This window comes from Podarcis filfolensis (assembly GCF_964270895.1).
Source record: "Podarcis filfolensis genome assembly, chromosome: 3".
Lineage (NCBI taxonomy): Eukaryota > Metazoa > Chordata > Lepidosauria > Squamata > Lacertidae > Podarcis > Podarcis filfolensis.
Window position 1 is genome coordinate 41275656 of NC_139606.1, and position 16303 is coordinate 41291958.

The 16303-nt window shown below is 42.3% G+C and overlaps 1 long non-coding RNA gene across 3 annotated transcripts in view; it reads left to right on the plus strand.

Moving 5' to 3' along the window:
* Positions 1-7364, plus strand: part of LOC310760154 — a 43210-nt gene extending 35846 nt beyond the window's left edge. Inside the window, exons 3-4 of one of the 3 annotated variants that reach the window (XR_014546806.1) lie at positions 4556-4690; positions 7350-7364. This is a non-coding gene — a long non-coding RNA (uncharacterized lncRNA). Of the gene's footprint in view, positions 1-4555; positions 4691-5279; positions 5368-7035; positions 7168-7349 lie in introns of those variants that run through there. The other 2 variants (XR_014546807.1, XR_014546808.1) reach the window with 2 other exon arrangements.
* Positions 7365-16303: the final 8939 nt, after the last annotated feature.

The following is a 16303-nucleotide window of genomic DNA, read 5'->3' on the forward strand; positions in this document are numbered from 1 at the left end:
AGTTTCGTTCTCCACATATCCACATCAGTTTGTGATTTTATTTTCTTAAAGTCTGAAATATACTCAGAGTCGCAAAGTGATTTCATGCTGTTTATTCAGCTCATAGTGGTGAGGAGGAATGAATGAATGTCCCCTCAAAGTATCTGCTTTATATACATTATTTACACAATGGGCTGCACATTATTGGCTAATTCCGGAATTCTACTGTAAGCCAATCAAGTTGTGGATTCGCTTCTATCTGGAGAATGATTGGGTGGTTCCTGCCAACCAATCATACTGCTGCATTGTTCTAGGACCAATCAGACTGCTGCATTCTGAATCCTATTGTTCTAGGACCAATCAGACTGCTGCGTTTTGGATCCTATTGTTCTAGGACCAATCAGACTGCTGCAGTTTGGATCCTATTCAACTCAGTACATAACAAAGTCCGTGTGAAAATTCATCAGCGTTTCAGTGCAATTTTGTCTTAATATACACATTTTTGTATGTTATTTCCACTAGCATATGCATTTTTGTGCACATTTTACCAGAGTATGTGCATTTTTGCACACAATCCTTGACTGGATTTTGGACTCAGCTACATTAGTAAAGAAAAAACATTTTATATGGGTTATAACACTGTGACACCAGACAGTGCTGTGGAGTCCTGTCTTTCGCCAACGTGATTTCACACTATGAGGTTTATAACTCATTTTCCTGAACACATTTTTGATGTGTCTAGATCCAGCCCCAGTTTGAATGCACTGCAAAATTTGGAGAAGTTCAAGGATGGCTCCATTTCGGTTCGTGTTTGTTTCAGAAAGTGCATGGTACATAAGTTCACATTTAAAGGCAAACTGAATCATATTTCTCCCCAATCTGGAGGGCTACATTGGCTACCCTTGCTCAGGCTTATAACTCACATTTGATGGGAAATGTACAGTGCAACACAGCTTTTTCTGTGCCCCAGCAATACATCTTCAAAAACACATGCTTCATTATACCTCCTGCACACATCCAGCGATTCTATTCATCTGTTGAATACAGGTGTGCAGCCACCTGGCAGAGCAGACTTGAAGAAAGAAGTGAAGCTATACCCATATCTAGCTTGCCAGACCTCATTCCCACAGACCAAAGCCATGTCGGCAGCAGAGGGCTAGCCTGTTGTTAGCCTCCATCTGTCTCAAGAAACAATGGAGTGCACCTCCATGGGTGAAGTAAAACTGCTGTGGTGACATCACTGAAGTGACCTCCCCAGGGTGCAAACCTGGGCACTGTGTATGGCGGTCCTGAGCTGCCCAGACAGCAAGACCCCCCTCTCGGCTACACTGATGTGGTTCAAAGGAAAGCAGATGTCAGGAGTCCAGGTTCCCAGCTTGATAACACAGTAAGCGTAAGTAATTAAAAAGGAGGACTTATTGCAAAAACAAACTGATAGCTCTGGATGGCTATGACAAAGCCGCCGGCATCATTACTCAAGATGACCCTTCTGAAGACTTCTTCTGGCCGTGACAGAAGATATTGAACTCACGACTCTTACATCTCTTATTCAGCTTCCTATCTTGAAGCCCTTCCATTCGCCGACTTTTCGGACTTAGTGGATCAGCTCCAATTTCCTCCTGTGCTGAGAGGCTGAGTCTATTTGTGCCTATTTGTGCTTCCTGTGAGCTTTGGTTGTGTTCCTGCCTGCTCTCAGCTACTGCTTTATCTGTCAGTTCATCAAGGTAAGGAAGAGTCGAAGTCTGCAGCTGCCTATCTAACATCTAAGCCTCTCTGTTCCTGACTGCTTTCTGCAGATGGCTGCAAATCTTCGCTCGGAGCTGGCTCATTCCTGACACCAGCTTGTCTGCAGGAGTTGCTGGAAGGAGGCATTCAAGGCACCATCCAACTGTCTTAGGGACACCACTCCACATTTATTTAGGGTTTACTCCTTAGCCCTTTCTTCTTCCAAAGATGCTCCACAAGGCGGCAGAACTTTAGGATCAGAGTTTTCCTTCTCCTAGATGAGCTGCCTTCTCAGGTTGATGAGCCCCATCTGCCCCTCACTTCCCTCTACAGCACATGCAGAAACAACCTTCCTGACCAAGGGACCCACTATGGTTCTGTACCCAACTCTAATTTGTCAACCTTCCTTGCAGCAACCTATTCCCCACTGTAAGGGGGGAGACTGCACTGCACATTCTTGTTGGGAGTTACTGCAGACAGCTGTGTACTAGTGCAACGTGGCTTGTGGAAGCAGGGTGTGTTGATTTAACATACTTTGGAACCTTTTAAAAAACATTTCAATGTAAACATGCCCAGAGCACGTCAAAAATCAACAACTCTTGAACCAAAGCCAGGATTTCTGGGGTGTATTAGAAGGAAATATCCTCTGTAATTACTTCAAGGCATAGAAAATCCATCATAGCCCAGTTATATTATCACAGTGACTAGTTAGCCGCAATTAAGAGCTTATTTCTAATTAAGAGTTTTCTTCACTTTTAGCTGGGCTTGGTGATGCCATTGTTCCTTTTAATGCAGATATGTTTCTCCCCAACCCCCTTCTCCTTGGAATAACTTAACAGCTTGTAATATATTTCCCGAACTGAGTTCCCTCAACTAGCAAAAGTTTCTTCTTTCCCCTACAAGATGGTTGTCAGCAATAATCAGAACTAGAATAAAAATTGAATCTTGAATTAATCTGAATTGTAGTGCCAAATGTCAGCAGTTGGTAAAATCAAAATATCTGAAAAATATGGAAGTTGGATAAACAGATACTGACACTGCTTCCTAGGGCAGACAAAAACTTGGATCTATAAAGGAGCAACTGAGGTCTGGATGCATAAATCATCTGACTTCAGTGGGAGAAATGGGCCAATTAACAATTTAAGACAATTAAAGCATTTCCTTTTTTAAAAAAAGCTTACTGTTTATAATTATGGAAAATATTCTGCTTTCTGTGGAGCATTAATTTTTGTTCAAGTTATGTTCCTTTTATTTCAATGACCATTTCTGTATATAAGGACTTTTCCAATATAAGCAACACCCTAGAAAGATTAATTGCTACCTTTGAATAAATATTGTGTTTGAAATATAATAGTAGCAGTAGTAATAGTAATAGTAGTAATTTATTATTTATATGCTGCCCACCTGACTAGGTTGTTCCAGCCACTCTGCGCCACTTTCAACAAATTAAAACATTAAACAAAGTAAAGCCATAAAACATTAAAACTTTCTATACCGGGCTGCCTTCAAATGTCTACTAAACATCAGATAGTTGTTTATCTCTTTGACATCTGATGGGAGGGTATTACACAGAGCAGGCACAACTACCAAGAAGGCCCTCCACCTGGTTCCCTGTAACCTCACTTCTCACAATGAGGAAACTGCTAGAAGGCCCTTGGAGCTGGATCTCAGTGTCTGGACTGAACAATGGGGGTGGAGATGCTCCTTCAGGTATATAGGGCAAGAAGCAGATCACTGTTCATTGCTCAGATTTTTCTGCAACCAGACCTGGGATCATTTTAAAACAGGGACGGGAAAATGTGTCAGTTTTATTTTCTTTTTCTTCATTTCTCATTTTTCCAATCATAAGTTCAACTCTTGACATTTCTTAAAAGTTTGTGAATTCTTCTTTTAAAAGTCCTTGTGAAAATTGATCAGCATTTCCCCCTATAATACATATTTATGCAAAGCAATTTATGCAAAGCAGGCAAAGAAGAAAAGTCTTCATCCAAAAAAAGCTAAAGAAAGGCCCACAAGTTCCCACACTTCTTTTCCTAGGAAAAAAAGCGCCCTGGTTCTTTTTACTAAAATATGCATATTGTAATGATTTCATTTATATACTCATTATATGCCAAAATAGCTTCTAAGCTGTTTGCAACCATAAAATCAATCCATTTAAAAAAATGTAAACCATAAAATCACTTGTTCGGTTTGGAAAAATTATTGCCTAAACTTGTGTATCAGCAGAATGCCAATGCATTCCGCCAACACAGAGGGGGCATTTTATATTTCAGCAAGGCCCATCTCCATGTCACCACAAGCTGATATTCATCAGGCTTTGGCAAAGCTAACCATTAACTGACCATTGTGTCTTTACTGGGCAATGAAGAGGAAGACATTGTTTCAGGTAACCTGGTCCTGAATTACTTAGGGCTTTGTGTGTAGGTAGCAGAACCTTAAAAGTGGCTTGGTGGCTAATAAGCAGTCAGTATGGATCCCTTGAGGGGACACGGGTGGCACTGTGGTGTAAACCACTGGGCCTTGGGCTTGCCGATCGGAAGGTTGGCGGTTTGAATCCCTGCGACAGGGTGACCTCCCATTGCTCGGTCCCTGCTCCTGCCAACCTAGCAGTTTGAAAGCATGTCAAAGTGCAAGTAGATAAATAGGTACCGCTCCGGCGGGAAGGTAAACGGTGTTCCCATGCGCTGCTCTGGTTTCGCCAGAAGCAGCTTAGTCATGCTAGCCACATGACCCGGAAAAACTGTCTGCGGACAAACGTCAGCTCCCTCGGCCAGTAAAGCGAGATGAGCGCCACAACCCCAGAGTCGTTCGCGACTGGACTTAACTGTCAGGGGTCCCTTTACCTTTACAGATTCCTTGGCACTGCTGTGATGAGTGTCTCTTAAGAAGCTGCTCTCTACCTATGCCATGGTGTTCAGTCAGCAAGAGGCATTATAAGTACACAGCATACTTATGAGGACGGAACAACACGATGAAGGAGAGAAAGGTTTGCTACCTGGAATTTCACTAACGATCTTAATGCCTTCTCCAGAGCTATTTTGGCTGCATGCTGGAAAGCAATGCTTATGGATCACAGGGGATCTGGTTACTATTTCGGCTACACAACAGAAAAGAGGAAATGTGTGTCAAAAGTTCAGCCACAAGGTGGAGGACTTTAATGTTGTTGTGGGTTTCTTCTTCTCGTTGCTTGCCTTCTCATTGCTAGGACTACTTGCTTTTACATTAACGTAAAAGTGAAGTCGTAAAATAATCAAGCAAAGATCTGAAATTAAAAATTATACTCTACCACTACACTGAGAAACATCTGAAGAAGAATAGTGTCCAGATTAGTGTCTCTGTGTGTACATGTTGCACATCCTAAATATATGAATACATATTTCAATAATTTTTGGCAAAGTTTCATTATTGAGAATAAGTAGATATAATATGTATACCCAAATGACATGGATAGATAGAATTTATTTTGAGGGGGACTGTATTATTAAGCATTATTTTGCTTGTAATTATAGAACAATTACTATTAACCTTCCCTGGATGTCTGCTTTAAGCTAGTCTATTTTTAAATGTTATTTTAGGAAACCATGTACCATCTAAACCTATTAGAGTTCTGTGGTTTGGAGTATCAGGAGAAACTATTCTGCGAACAAGATCCCTCTCCATTTTCTGCCTTGAGGATATAAATGATGAAATAAATGAAAGCTTTTAATCTTATGTAGGATGGATTGCTTCACTTTCACCCCCATGGATTAAAGTCACCAAACCAAAAGCAGAGCTCTGTTCACAGTGCATATTATAGCTGTAACATAAATCAGACCAAAGGGCAGAGTAATAAAAAGGATAAGCAACAGTGAAAACTAAAACCATAAAACATACTGCTATTGAACTAAAGACTTATTTTGTAATCTAAGAATCTAGTGTTCTGCAGTTGTCTTACTTGCCTGTGCAGAACTGTCCTATTGGCACTCATACATCCGAGATCTTTGCTTTCAGCTTGCCTGTGGGCAATGCTATCTGCGTTGGAAACTCAAGACAGTTGAGCAAGTTTTGCTTGCCTTTATGAAACCTTAAAATGCTGGCTGCAAATGCTTCCCTGTACCGACTTACTTGGAAGTAAGCACCATTGAACTCTTTGAGTTCTCAGTAGACATGTATATGGTTGCATTATACTCATGGATGTAGAAATAGCTGAACTTACCTTTGGGCTTTGGATGGTTTGGATTGAGTGGTGGCATCCCTCTGCTCATTTCTGTTGCGTCAGCTGGCCTCCTGCTGGCCACTGCTGGCAGAATGAAGTCAGCATCAGTGCAGGGCATCGCTACATCCTGAACAAAAGCCCCATCAGTGGAGGCCAGTGGGCACTCCTGAAATGGGGCATTCCTGGGGTTGGGTTACGGCACAGCCAACCTGGGATCTGTTGAATCCTGGATTCAGTTAAGAGTTGGCCCAGGGATCAGACCCAACTTCCTGCCCCCCATCTTCCATCATGAGTGGCTAGGCTATATATGGTGTGGTGGTTCTGCTGTTACACAGAGCCTCAGTGGCAGTAGACTGCAATTTGGATTGCAGTGCCCGATTTCCAGAAATAAGATGGCCTAGTCAACAGACTTCATGGGAACCACCACATAGTGACTCTTTGCTACAAAATGAGGAGCTATTCTGTTCATAGAATAATAAAACTGGAGAGCTGCAAGGGATCATTAGGATGAGACTGAGATCCAGCGCCAAGGGCCTTCTGGCGGTTCCCTCATTGCGAGAAGTGAGGTTACAGGGAACCAGACAGAGGGCCTTCTCGGTAGTGGCGTCTGCCCTGTGGAACGCCCTCCCATCAGATGTCAAGGAAATAAGCAGCTATCCTATTTTTAAAAGACATCTGAAGGCATACATAGGCTTCAGGTTACATACACTTCAGGTTACAGACTCCGCTAACCCAGAAATAGTACCTTGGGTTAAGAACTTTGCTTCAGGATGAGAACAGAAATCGTGCTCCGGTGGTGTGGCAGCAGCAGGAGGCCCCATTAGCTAAAGTGGTGCTTCAGGTTAAGAACAATTTCAGGTTAAGAACAGACCTCTGGAACAAGTTAAGTACTTAACCCGAGGTACCACTGTATTATTATTATTACCGTCAGAAAGTTATTCCTGATGTTTAGTTGGAATCTCCTTTCTTGTCATGGGAATCCACTGGCTCTGGTCCTAGTCTATAGAGCAGGAGAAAACAAGCTTGCTTTATCCTCCATGTGACAGCCCTTTAGACATTTGAAGATGGCTATCATAATGTAAAATTTGGGCTTCTGCTTCAACACAAAACAAGAGGCACTGACTATATATTCACAGAGGAAAGAAACAAGAAACAGTAAATGAAAACAAAGGAACAAGGAGAACTATTTCAAAACTATGGATTGCACTATGGAAGCTGCTTTTTGGAACTGCTTTGTTGCTGCTATGAGCTGAGCTTGAGAAGTATTTCAGTTTCAGAGTAAGGTATGTGGAGAGTTTTATAGCTGGTTCAAAGGATATATTGACAATTAAGTAGAAAAACTGTAGTGCATTTCATGAGCATTGGTTGTAGAGATCTTCTTTTCATACCCCATAACTATAGCAATGTTATCAACACAGAGCAAACATAGCACCTTTTTTTTTTTTTGCAGTTCTGGAAACAAATACATTTGTGCTGTTGGCACACACATTTGAAATATAAACCCATTTAATTCTTCATAAGAAAGTGCTCGGTAAGTAGATCCAACAAGCTGGCTGCGGACAGATGTTCTTGAGAAATAATCACATGTGGCTTGAAATGGGGAGTGGGATGGAGATCACTGCTCCTTCTGCTGCCTTGAATGGATTCTTGAAACACAACCACGCCATACCAAATCTTATTCACAGAGGGTCGCAGGAAAAGTCCTCCTAACTCAGCCTTGACCAAGCTGGTGCTCACAAGATGTTCTGGGCTGAACTTCCCATCAACTTTATATCCAAGCTATCTCCAAGACTGCATTCCTGTATAAGAACTTGTGTAGGTTCTGAGATCTTCAGGGGAGGCCCTTCTCTTGGTCCCACCACCCTCACAAACACACTTTGTAGGGACGTGGCAGAGGGCCTTCTTTGTGGCTGCTCCCAGGTTTGGGAACTCCCTCCTTAGAGAAGTTCGACTGGCTCCCTCCTTGTTGTCCTTCTGCTGTCTGGTGAATATTTTCTTGTTCCAACAGGCTTTTGGGAACTGACTGCTTTTTTTGTAATGAGGGGACTGGTGCTGTTCTGTTTTTGCTGTGATTGTCTCTGTGTTTTTAATAGATCACAAACACGCCCCCCCCAGTTGTAATTCTATTAATTTCAAATAGTTTTTTTAAAAAATTACACCTCCAATGCTTTTAGCTGTTCTTATTTTATCTGTAAGCCGCCTTGACTCCCTGTCAAGGAAAAAGGTGATGTATATATAAGTATATCAGCATTGTCATTGTCATCATCATCATCTGACCCAACCAACGCTGTTTGGGCTGATCGGAGTTGTAGTCCAAAGCTTCTTTGGCTCCACAGAAATAGAGGAATCTAAGGCGCAGGGTCACCCCCAACTGCAATAGCATGCGTCTATCAAATCAATTCTGTTTGTTGCTACACAATTCTGGAATTTGCTTTTTCGTTTAAGCAGAACGAAACGAAGGCCTGCAGTTGCATTTTGGAGACGGTGCCATTCCCCAATAAATCATGATATGGCATTGTTTAATGTAAAAATTATTTTAAAGAGATTAATTGCTTATGTAACTCAAGCTATCTTTGACTCCAGTTTAGCACAAGCCCCTTGGGCGACATCTGTGAAAATGAAAACTGAAGCTGTTTTCCATAGTGTGAACCCCACCCACCAGATGCCTGAGGTGACAGGCAGCGCTGGGTGGGGCCCACTTACGTTCTTTTCCAGTGCAAAGACAATCCATATGCATGCTGCCAGAATGGTACTTATTTTAGATTAAGAAGAGAACAATAAAACAAGACGAAATGAACAGGCTTAAACAGGAGACAGAGCCGAGGTTGTGCTTTGCAGCCGTAATTCCAGCGAACGCAAAAATGTCTGCCCCCACCCGCCATCAAAAGCTATGGCCACAATATACTGAAAGTGGGAAAATAGAATTCAAACAAGCAGAGATACCACCCATATTGATGGACATTTTAAGCACCATGATTATATCAAGGCTTTCTTCCTGACCATACATTTGGGAATGCATGCATTTAGAGTTAAACCAGCCTTCTCCAGTCAGAGGCCTTCCAGATATTTTGGACTACAATTTGCATGAGTGACTGGGGCTGATGGGAGTTGTAGTCCAAAACATCTGAAAGGCTGGTTTAACAGGCTGGTTTAACAGCATTTAGTTAATAGTTTTCAGAACGATTTGTCTTTGCCTCCTTCTGAGGCTGTGAAGTGCATCAACAGCAGCAGTTCCTGATCAAGGCTGACCTATTTTAGGGACTGCAGAGCTACTAACTGTAGCCGGTTTTTTGTACCTTTACCTCATTGTGTAGGTTTTATTCATATTTGCTTCTGGACTCATTCAATATGTGCGTGACCATGCATATGCACATCGCACAAAAACTGGAAGTGAATTTTAAAATTGCAAAAATGGCAAACCCACGCTGGAAAAGAAATTGGAAGTGTTGGACTGTGTATGGGATGGCACCAGTGTATGTGCTGTGGCACACAAGTTTCGCAGGTATGAGTCCAGCATACATGTCTTTAGGACACAGGAGAAGGAAATCCAAGCATCAGGGGCAGTGAGCAGCTCTGGAGCACCCAGGTATAGGACAAGGCCCACTCAAGACATATGAGACACTGAACCTGTAGCTAGAAGATATGAACCACCAGCACATCCCCATGAATGGCAGCGACTTGCGCAAGAAGGGTCTCAGGCTGTATGCCTTACTCCAAACTAGGGATGGGTGAATCTGCCAGTTTTGGTTCTTCCAGTTTCTCATTTTTTCAATCTTAAATTCAGCTACCAAAGTTTGTGCAGCAATTTGCAGTTTTCTCTTTTTAAATGAATCTTCATGAAAATTATTCAGTATTTTAGTGTGAATTTTTTCTTTGCTTATTTAGAAAAGTTTTCTCCTGCTTTATCTCCCCAAGAGCCTCCCAAAGCAGCTTTCAAAAGATGGGAGAGACCGTCATCATATATTACAACATTTTAATTTTATTTCCCCCACCCTCCCCACCAAAAGAAAAAGCATATTTAGCTGTACAAGAGCCATTGCTCACTGTTTTAAGTCTTAGCCTTTTATTGAAAGAAGTTCTCAAGACGTCTTATATCACACTACAAAAACAATATAGTAAAAGAATATTGCCATCTGTTCTATAGATTCCTTCGTGTATAATTACCCACAAAAATGTGTTGGCGTACTAGATTCCTTGTACTATAGGCTATAAAATGGTGCTTGGATCACAGTTTCTATATATAATTACATTTTATGTGAAAAGGGAGAAGAAGCTGAACCTTTGCTTATTTTTGTCAGACACATTAGGCTTCCACCTTTTACTTCATCAGAACCTCCCAACTTCCTTCCCCCCTTGCTACTTGACAACATGCTACTGTCTGGCCTGTCAAGTCCCCTGCTCCCTCCTCTGTCAAGTCCCCCAGTGCTCCCTCCTCTGGTCTACACGGTGCTGTTCATCAGTAGGGCAGTTTACGCAGGAGAAAGCTATCCCTGGCTGCTGGTTATGACAGCTGAAGGTGGTCTTCAGGAATGGTGGTCCTGTGCCTCAGAAGGCCAGCTGCTGGAAAAATCAAATGGGGCCAAACCCTTGGTCTCTGGCCCTGCTTGTGGGGTCCCCAGAGCTTTCTGATTGTCACTGAGGGAAAACAGAGGCTCAACCAATAGGCTTTTGTGTTGAACCAGTGAGGCTATTGTTGTGCTCATTCCAGAGGAAAATTCTTAGCAGACTGGATGTTACTTGTAGCCAGTTTGTTGCTGGTTCTATGCTAGGCTATTTTATGAAATCGCATATAGGATCTAGGGTTTTGTCATCCTATTCCCACTCACTTCATGAGTACTGCTACTATCTGACACATTTATTTTCTCTGCCTGCCTGGTTGTTGCCTGGCATGAAAGTCCCCTGATCACATTCTTTGCCGCAACTTGGGCTTTCAGAGGATCTCCTGGGTGCTGTGGCTTTTCCAGTCGCCAAGGTCATGCTAAAAACTAGGCTGTGGGAACTAATCTCAGCTGCGGAAAAAACATCTTCCCCTCTTTATTTTCGACTGTCCTGGGCGCAGGAATTTAACCTTAATTATTTACAATTTTTGTTTAACCCACAAGAAAGAAGGGCTTTTTCACTGGCTAGGTTCAATTCTAATCCTTCTAATCTCCTTTGGGGCAGGTTTGCGGGTACGGCAGAAGGAGATAGGATCTGCCCATGTGATGCCCATCTAGTGGAAACTCTAGCTCACATGGCCCTTATGTAAAATGTATGATGATCTCCGCCAACAATTTTTAGACCATCTATGTATCCCAATATGGAAACCAGAGACAGAGGTCATACACTTCTTATTACAGGGGAGAGATCAGGAGCTCACTAAGACAGTAGCTAAGTTCCTCTATTTGTTTTTTTGTCACCAAAGTATGCTACAGGACCCTGCCCTTGCTGGAGACGCACAGAGGTGAAATAGAGTGCTCGCCTCCTCTTCTTCACTTTGGCAAATGACTGTATTGTTGAAATGGTGACAAGATTGTACTGGCCTTTTTATTCTGAATGTTTGTAAGTGATGCCAATAAAGGTTTGACGACGACATTCTTTGCCATCACACTGAGACTAGACTATCACATTTCTAAGTGGCCGGCCCCACCTGAAAGGATCAAAGGATGGCATAGATTCACATGCAAGGCAAAAACAGTGGTGGCCCCAGAGAGGGCATCCTCTGTGGCAGCCCCATAGATGTGGAATTCCCTCCTCACAAGGATGTGTCAACGGCGTGAATCTACCCAGCCAAAGAGTTTAAGGCTTGGTTAATTGTTTGCCATTATCTCATGTATGCAGATCCTCCTGCTTTTAAGTAATAATAATAAAAAACTGACTCCAACTCTAAAAATGCACTCCGGATGGAAGAACATGGCTATAAAACAATTAATAATCCATAACAATATTTAAATCAGACTCATATGCACATCTCTGTGTAGCAGGCTTAATGGCACATCTGGTCCATGGCACTGTAACCTTCTTAAGGAATATTTTGCCAGATGTTTGTGGTTTGTTAATTAGAAATTTTGTGAGAAGATAGATGATGCTTCTATCAGCTCCCCTTGGAAACAGATTACTGCCAGCACTAACCCTTCTAAAATATATGTTTCTACTCCAGGGAATATTGCCATAATAAAGGGATGATTAAATGGCTTGCTCATTGTTAATATGAGCTTGAGTCGCTAGGCCATATAGCATCAGTGTTCGTAACTCAAATATTTTAGATTCTCAACCCTAAATTTCAGATTTTTTTCATGGCCAGTTTCCTCACTGGGGGAAAAGCCCAACATGGATTCTCCCCTTGTGAACAGCTACAAAGAAAAATAAGTGTATCCCCCTCAAAAAAATATGACAATTGCTAAATGTTAAATATATTTTAGAGATAACAGAACATCCATTGCAATCTAGAATAGATTCCTCTGTAGGATTCAGCTAAGTTGTGGGATAGCTCAGTCGGTAGATCATAAGACTTTGAATCTCAGGGTTATAGGTTTGAGCCCCACATTAGGCAAATGACCCTCATGCTCCCTTCCAACTCTACAATTCTATGATTCTATGGGTAGAACAAGGTCTGCTCACCAATGTACCCCCCTCTCTTTGCCCCCTGTGCCCTCCAAATCTTCTCTGGAGGGCTGGGAAAACTCCTAGAATAAGTTTATGGGTGCACATGGGGAGCAGGGAAGTGCCATTGCATGAGCTGACCTCATTCCCCACATGCATACTTCACTTAGCACTATGCTGAATCCTGCTCCTTGCTTTCTTCTTCTTGTGGCCTCCTCTGTTGCACCAATTAGAGGAGACCTTGTATATACAATGCTGCATATACACCGGTGCAAGGGACTTGTGAGCATGCAACGGAACACCCTCTTCCTCACCTGTCCACTCCAGCACCCCGCACCTTCTCAAAATTAGCTCTGGGGGGTCCAAAGCATAATTCTGGTGTGCATGAACAGGGAGAAGAGAAAACAATTGTGCCAGAGAAATTGCACTGGCACAGCGTTGGACATAATCCTACGCATGGATCCTGCAGAACCAATATGAGGAGTATGTACATAATCTCCTGTCCAGTTAACAGCCATTAATCTTTCCATGTACTGCCCCCTTCTTAACTGTAAGAGTTTCTTATACTGATTCCATTAAATCTGATAGTTCTGAATTCGGAATTAGACACCAGCAAATTAGTGTTTGAACTCCCTCTGTAAAGCAAAGATCAGGCCAGCATAGATTTTTTTTTTAAAAAGAATTATATAAATGCTTTGTCAGTTGAAAGCCCAGGATGCTGTATTTTCACACCTTTGGTATTTGTGAGTCTAAACACTTTCTCACCAAAGAAAGCGATTCACTTCCCTAAGTATGATGGGGAGTATTCAACTAAGTTTTACTCAGAGTAGACCCATTGAAATGAATGGGCCTAACATAGTCATGTTCATTCATTTCAGCAGGTCTCCTTTGAGTAAAATTTAGTTGAATACCACCCTGTGTTTTCATTGGTTGCATTAACAATGCAAAATTATCAAGTGTTTGCTTTCCCTTTAAGTGACAATACTGTTTTACATTCATCCAGAGGCCATGTGTTTGTTCTGTTAGGAGTACCGTTTTTCGTTATCACCAGGAAACCTGTGATCAAAGATGGGCTACGCCTTCCCATAGAAACCAAGGGAACAATTTGTTTTTGAAACGATAAAGTATCATTTATTTATTTAGGTTGCTGATAGATGCTCTCCTTCCTCTCAACCCTGGTGCCGAATTCAAGCTCAAGGTTTCCTTACCGCTTCCCTTCTATGGGATTTTGTTTGTTTGTTCCTGTCTGCAAGCCATGTGGAGGGCTTGCTGTTTCATTGCTTTCAGCAGCTGAGCAACCCTGAAATGAAACTCACTCACGGCAACTCTGATTTCCCTCAGCTGGATTTTCACAGGGTTCCAGTTTCAGCACGGAAACTTGCCATTTGGGGAGAGAGGTAAAGCTTCCAGCAAGTAAAGACTGAACCGCTTTTCATACTGAAAGGATTGTGCTGTGCATTATATAGCATTTAAAGGAAATGAGGAGGTAAAAGGAGATGATGCCCAGCGCTACTAACATCTGTCTCCCTGTCTTGATAAAGCGGTGGGTGGGAGAAAGAGGAGGGAGAAATTATAGGCCTCTTTTCAGATTGCAGTGGCACTAACCACCAAAGTAAAGAAAGCAAACCTAATCTTTCCTCATTTTCCCAATCTTAAGTATATTTTTTCCACATTTCTGCATAAGTTTATTTTTTAAAAATAAAAAACTTCACAAAACTCACCTGTATTATAACATGCATTTATTCTCATATACACATTTTTGTATGCAGTTTTCCCTAAAATACACATTTTTGCAAAACTATTTTCTTGGATATAAAGCATTTTGTATGTTATTTTCACTAATATATGTCTTTTTCCCCATGCACCTTTTACCTTAATATGCACATTTTTGTCTGCATCATTTGGTTGGAAAACAGCAATGCAAAATTCAGAAAAGTGTGAATTTTGAAGGATCGCCACATTTCAGTTTACATATTGTGAAGCAGACCAAATTACTCCCCCCCCTCCTCCCTCATAGCACTTCAGCTGGCTATCTATCATGGAGCATTTAAATGCTTTGGATGTCATTTAAATGTCATCATACGTGTGTGTGTGTGTGTGTGTGTGTGTGTGTGTGTGTGTGTGTAATCACAGGTGGTGCCCAGTACAGCCAACTGGGTCTAGGTCTACTTGGTGCTTGAATGAGAGACATTCCAGGAACTCTCTGAACACTGTCTTAAGTTCTATCACTGAAGACATATGAATATCCAATAAGAATGGTTACATTCAGCATAGCACTAAATCAATCCTTGTGCAACTTCAGCTTGTGCAATGGGGCTTTCCCCCTCTTCTCCCCCTGTGTGCTCCCTTATATTTGTTCTGTGGGTTCCCCTAAACCCCCCAGAGCCAATCTAGGGATGACACAGGAAATGCAGAAGGGAAGAAAGTCATTCTGCTTATGCAAGGACTTCATTTAATACCGCCCCAAATAATATGCATTCTATAGCTATTAAATCCCCCCCCCCAATCTTACACTCTGAATTTTTAAACAGAATTTAGTTCCATTCATTTCCATCTTTTTGTGTGCCCCTTCCAAGATGTCACATATATAAATGTAAATCATGGGTTAATTCAAATGTGTCTTTGCTTCATTATTTTCCCTTTGTATAGCAAAGCTTGGAGCAGTAAAAAAAAAAAAAAAGGCATATGGAGGTATGCCTGTTTTCATTTTTTTAATTGTCACATTCAATTAATGTGTCCTTTGGGGATGCAAACAATGTCCAAATCTGCGTATCATCATGCTGCTCTCAGCAACATGCACACCATTCTCCTCTTCCTTGTGTTAGGCAATAAGCAATTCAGGCATTGCAAAAGAGGCACTGGGACTTAGTCACTGACTTCAGGGTTGTGCTCAGTGACCATGGTCTAGCAAGGGGAATACTGCATACTGCATACTGAAAACTTTTTCTACACATGACACTCCCTTTGGCCAGCCTTACCATCAAACAGTTATCATGTGCGGCACACACTCCATGCTGCAGGTAGCTAACACCACTGTACTGCCTCAGTCTTTATGTTCTATTAAAATATTAAGTAGTGGACCAGCATTTTGACTTTGCCTAAGGTGACCACTAAGGTGGCAGGGTGATCTCCTTCCTGCTGTGGGTGCAAAAGGCTGCTACGGGTGTAAAATGTCCTCCTGATGAATGGGGCTATGCAGATCATATTGTTGCAAAGCTTGGGTAAAGGTAAAGTGACCCCTGACCATTAGGTCCAGTCGTGGCCGACTCTGGGGTTGCGGCGCTCATCTTGCTTTATTGGCCAAGGGAGCCGGCATACAGCTTCTGGGTCATGTGGCCAGCATGACTAAGCCGCTTCTGGTGAACCAGAGCAGCGCACGGAAACGCCGTTTACCTTCCCGCCGGAGCGGTACCTATTTATCTACTTGCACTTTGACGTGCTTTCGAACTGTTAGGTTGACAGGAGCTGGGACCGAGCAACAGGAGCTCATCCCATTGTGGGGATTCGAACCGCCGACCTTCTGATCGGCAAGTCCTAGGCTCAGTGGTTTAACCCACAGCGCCAGCCACGTTCCCAGAAATGTTGCATAGCTTACACACCATCAAACAGGTCCACTAGGGTTCTTTTCTCTTAGATGGGAAGTTCAGTCAAGGTGTGCCTTTCTTAGGATGATAAACAAGGATTGATTTTGTGTTGTTGAATTAGGAATGCATGATAGCGTTCCCCAATAAACGTAAGTAGTCCTTCCCAAAGTCTTCTGACTTCCCCTTGAATTCCTCATACGGAGAAATATCTGTATGCATTTTGAATCCTATGGTGTAC